This window comes from Tupaia chinensis, unplaced genomic scaffold, assembly GCF_000334495.1.
Source record: "Tupaia chinensis unplaced genomic scaffold, TupChi_1.0 Scaffold000602_1, whole genome shotgun sequence".
NCBI lineage: Eukaryota > Metazoa > Chordata > Mammalia > Scandentia > Tupaiidae > Tupaia > Tupaia belangeri.
Window position 1 is genome coordinate 1,512,098 of NW_006160120.1, and position 5,785 is coordinate 1,517,882.

Consider the following 5,785-nt stretch of genomic DNA (forward strand, 5'->3'; position numbering starts at 1 on the left):
TGTCTGGCGAGCGCACTCGCCCTATAGCGAAAATCTCTCCAAAAAAGAAAAACTATTTTTAAAATAATTAAGTTCAATAAAAAGAATTATTCTTAAAAAAGAATTATTTTTATTTAACTTTATTTACTTACCTATTTTTTAAAAAATTTGACCTGACAGGCACAGTGCAAGAGAGAGAGAGAGAGCGCGAGTGAGCAAGCCTCTAGGTCTGGGACACAAACTGAGGTTTGCCGTGTGCGAGTCCAGGGCCCCGACGCCACCTGCTGGCCCCACATAAAAATAATTTTTTAAAAAATGGAAATAAATTAAAAAAAAATAGTAACTCGTATGTATGAGAAACACACTCACCCGTCCAGTGCCAGAGAACAAACACAGAGACTTGAGGTACAGAGGAGTGAGACTTTCATGGTGGTCTTGCAAGATGGGGGTCCGATGGGCAGACGCACCCGGATGCGTCCACTTAGCCCCCAGCACACAAGTCCCTCCCCAGTCCTCACCGGCTGAGTACTGTGGCTGCACTATCTTCCCGGATGTGGCCTAAGTTTTACTACTCCCTTATTAGGTAGTGAGGCGGAGGCTCAGGACAAGCCCCAGGAAAAGGCCACCAGACGTCCAGAGGAGGGAGCAGACCCAGGAGGTAAAGCAGAGCAGAGGGCTGGTCACCAGCCACTGTCCTGAGAAGGCATTTCTCAAGAGCGACTTGTTTTGGGGTTTTGTTTGTTCCAGAACTTTTCAGGAATGTGCACTTTCTGGGGCTGTCACATCTGCACACTGATTAAGCAACTTTCGTTAAGCTCATCTTGAAAATGAATCACTTAAAGCTATTTTCATTTTTTTTTTTTTAAAGTGAGATTTTTGCTACAAGGTGTGTGAACTCGCCAGAAAAACAGAGAGAGAGAGACAGAAACAGAAAGCGAGAAATCATCCCCCAGAAAGATGGCCACATTGCAACCCTACAATCCCTTCCCCTCCATCCTCTTCTCGGGATTTTGGGCACACACACGCATGTGGACGGCATGAGTTTTAAACTGCCAGGTCAAGGGCTTGAACTGTGGTCGCCATGTGGGAGTTCAGTGAAGTAACCATTATGCTATTTGCTGGTCCCTAGTTATTTTCTTATAGTATGTGCATGTGGACCTTGGATAGCCCCAGGTTTAGGGTCCTGAGTCCTGTTCTCTTTCTTTTAACTTTTTTTTAAAAAGATAATTATTTATTTTTATTTATTCATTCACTTATTTTAATTTGACCAGAGAGAGAGGAAAAGTAAAAAAGCAGACCACCAGGTTTGGGACTTGAACTGTGGTTGGCCATGTGGGAGGGTCCAGCACCTTAACCACCACACCACTGCTGGTCCCCTCTTTTTAGTTTTTTTAAAAAGAATTATCCCCTTTGGGACCAGCAGATGGTGTAATGGTTATGTCGCTGGACTCCCATGTAGTCCTAGACCCGACAACTTAAAACTCACACTGGGCAAGTGTGAGTGTGCCCAAAATCCTGAGGGGAGACTGGAGAAGGGATTGGGGTGTGACCATCCCCCCAAGAGGATGATTTCTTGCTTTCTGTCTCTTTGTCTCTCTTTGTGACTGGTGAATGCACGTGCCCTATATCAAATATCTCTCTACACATAAAAAAGATTTATTTTATTCTTATTTATCATTATTATTATTATTTATTCACCAGAGAGACAGAGAAGGAAGGAAAGTGAAAAAGCAAGTCACTAGGTCCAGGACTCAAACCGTGGTTGACCATGTGGGAGTCCAGTGTCTTAACTACCACCCACGTGTTAGCCCCAGTTCTGTTCCCTTTCTAGAAGATGCTATTTTCATTACCAGAAGGCATGAGCACTTGCCAGAGAGAGACAGAGCTAGACAGAGAAAGAGGGGAAAAGCACCCCCACCCCAGTGGGGCATGGTCACACTGCAATCCCTTCTCTTCCATTTCTCCAAGCTGTTGGGGTTTGGGACACACATGCACTTGTGCCAGGCTACTGGGGTTGAGATTCGAACTTCAGTCAGTCGTGTGAACTGGCTTCCTTAACCACTAGGCTATGGGGCCAGCCCTTTCTAGATGAGCGTTGTTAGAGCTAAGGTTTGTTTTAACTTCTTTTTGCTAGAGGATACTTGTTGGAGAGAGTCAGAGAAGGAGAAAGTGAGAAAGTGACCCCTGGCGGGATGGCCATGCCACAATCCCTTCTCCATTCTCCTCTCGGAGACTCAGCCTGTGGTCAGCCATGTGGGATACTGTGGCATTAACCACATGCCACTTTCTGGCCCTCAATCTGATTTCAAGATCCACACTTGTCAGGGTCAGGGCCAGCAGGTGGCACAGTGGTTAAGTCCCTGGACTCCCACATTGCCTACAGTGGCTCAAGTACTGGACCCAGTGACTTGAAACTCATGCCAGGCATGTGTGTGTGCACCCAAAATCTTGAGAGTAGAATAGAGAAGGGATTGCAGTGTGACCATCCTTTCTGGGGGTGATTTCTCACTGTCTGTCTTTGGTGAGTTCAGGTACCCTACAGTAAAAACTTAAAAAAAGAAAAAAATAAGATCCACACATGTCGCTGTGAACATAAGTGAACAGTGCCAGCAGGTGGTGGAGAATTTCAAGGTGCATTCCTTCCACCTGCTTCCCTGGTTTCTCTGGGGCTAGGAAACCCTCACACATGCCCAGCTCGAGTGTGAACTGGTGGCAGCTATGGGGGAGCCACTTGGCAGTACTTGGCACCACGTGCTCTACCTCCGGGAGAGAGTGGAGGCAAGGATGGGGTGCCCACGCCTGGGACTGTGTAATGTGGTGGGTGCACCGAAAACAGGGAAGCAGGTGGAAGGAACGGCCGAAGTTCACAGAGACATGAGTGGATCCTATTTTTTAAAATTTGACCAGAGAGGAAGAGAGGAAGAGAGAGGAAGAGAGAGAGAATGTGAGAAAGCAAGCTACCAGGTCTGGGACTCGAACTGCAGTAGGTCACGTGGGAGTCCAGTTCCCCCAACCACCATGCCACCTGCCGGCCCCCTGCTTCATTTCTTATGCTACTTAGATGCGGTGGTAACGGGCTATAATTATATTTATGGTTTCATGCTTGGTAATTCAAAAGCTCAATCCCCAAAGTGAAATCTTAATAAGCTCCTTGAGAGATGTTACCCCCAGGATTTCTTTTTTAATGAATTGGAAATTCAAAGCTTTAAAATAGAGATAAAAACAAACCAGCTCCCACATCACAGAGGCGGGTATCCCAAAGGATCATCCAAGTGCCATGGGGGGCCAATTAAACTGGCATCATCCAGGGCAACCAAGGGACCCCAGAGTTCCGGAGGGGTGGCCTGTGCCGCTCCCAGCTGCTGCCCTCTGCCGCAGTGCTGCAGGACACGCAAGAAGCCCACTGCTGGGTCAGAACCTCACTTTTACGCTCTATTGGTATCTGCTGGGCAACATCAATCCTGCGGGACTGTTGTCAGAAGTGGAGACCGCAAATCTACAAGGAAATTTCACCCGCTTTCTCAATACCACAAGTACAGAGAGCCTACCTCCACCACCTGGTGGTGCGGGCCTACGACCTAGGCAATGTGATACTCCTGCCTGGAAGGTTCCGTTCTCTTCTTTCTTTAAATTTGCCAGAGGGCACATGTGCTCACTTGAGAGAGACAGCGACTGGAGAAAGCCCCCCACAGGGCGTGGCCATCCCCAGTCGGGTGATTTCTTTCTTTCTGTCCTTCTGCCTCTCTCTGTCTCTCCAGTGAGCACATGAGCCCTATAGCAAAAACCTCTCTCTCTCTCCAAAAATAAACAAATAAGTAAAATAAAATAGAGACCAGCAGGTGGCATGGTGGTTAAAGCGCTGGATGCTCCCACATGGCTGACCATGGTTCAAGTCCTGGAGCTGGTGGCTTGCTTTCTCACTTTCCCTTTCTCTCTCTGGTCAAATTAAAATAAATGAATCAATAAATAAAATTAAATAATTATTAAAAATAAGTTAAGTAATATTTTAAACAAATGCATTTTTTAAAAACTAAAAACTTATTTAATTTTACTTATTATTTTTATTAAATTTGCTATAGGGTGCATGTGTTTACCAGAGAGAGAGAGAGAGAGAAAGTGAGAAAGCAAGCAACCAGGTCTGGGACTTGAACCTCAGTTAGTCATGTGAGAATCCACTTCCTTAACCACCACACCACCTGCTGGCCCCTAAACATCCATCTATCTTCCTTCCTTCCTCCCTCCTCCCCTCCCTTCCTTCTTTCTTCTATGAGCTAGAGAGCACAGGAGACAGAGACACAGGCAACTCCAGCAGGGTCTTCACACCACAGCCCACTCCAGCTGCAGTCAGCCCTGCATGCTCAGGACTCCAGACGTGAACCTGCAGCCTTCCCGGAGCGGTGCGTGACTGTGGCACCACTGTGCGGCCTTTCGATATGATAATGCTTTTTAAATTCCAGGGGACATGTACACACTTGGATGAGAGAAAGTGCACCCCCTAAGAGGGCTGGCTCATGCCACAATCTTTTCCACTTCTCTGTCCTGGCAGGATCCTGGGCATGTACACACGCACTCGGAATCTTTTTCAAGCTACCAGGCTGGGACTTGTACCCTGGTCCATCCTGTGGGATCTGCCTTCCTCTATGCAGCACTAACTCCTGTGTGGTGGGGCTGCTCCTCTACGTGATGCTAAACCAAAAAGCATGGTCAGAAAATGAAAATGGCAGGACCAGCAGTTAGCGTAATGGCTTTGTCACTGGACTCCCAGGTAGTCGACCGCGGTACAACTCCCGGACCCGGTGGCTCGAACTCACGCCGGGCATGTGTGTGTGCGTGCCCAGGATCCCGAGAGGAGAATGGAGGAGAAGGGATTCCAGCATGGCCATCCCCCCTGGGGGGTGATTTCTCTCTTTCTGTCTCTCTGTCTGTCTCTGTCTTTCTGGCGAGTGCACACACCCTATAAAACCTTTTAAAAAAAAAAAAAAAAGAAAATGAAAATAGGGCCAGCAAGTGGCACTGAGGCTAAGGTGGCTGGATCCTACATGACCAACTGCATGGTGCAAGTCTCGGACCTGGCAGCTTGAATATCATGCCAGGGAGGCAGCAGCTGGTATGGTGGTTAAGGCACTGGACCCCCACATGGATGACCACAGTTTGAGTCCTGGACCTGACAGCTTGCTTTTTCACTTGCCCCCTCAACCTCTTTCTCTTTCTCTGGTCAAATTAAAATAAATGAATAAATAAAATAAAATAAGTAATTTTTTAAAAAGAACTATTTATTTATTTATTTGTTTTAATTTGACCAGCGAGGGATGGAGTGAGAGAGGGGGCGGGCGGGGAGTGAGAAAGCAAGCCACCAGGTCTGGTATTTGAAACAGTAAACCATGTGGGAGCCCACTGCCCGTAACCATCATGCCATCTGCTGGCCTCAATTTTTAAAAAATTTATTTATTTATTTATTAACAGATGATAATCAATTTATTAAAATAGTTGACTTAGGCATCTTCAGTGGTGACTTCAACCTCAACTCCTGGTTCCATACTGATGGAAGTAATCTGTTTAACAGTCTCAGAAGGACTGTGCAAATCAGAGTCGCTTGTGGATTCTCATCTGGAAACGATCCCAAGTCTTAGGACCTTCACCACACGGGGTTTTTCTTGTAGTGATTCTCAAAGTCTTGGTAGGCATCTGAACTGGTCCTTTCACCTTGAGATTCTTTTCCTTTGCACATCTGATTAAGTCAGCACACACGTTGTCCAGGGACTTCACGTTGGGCTGGTTAAAGTAATTCTGATTCGGTGATGGCCAC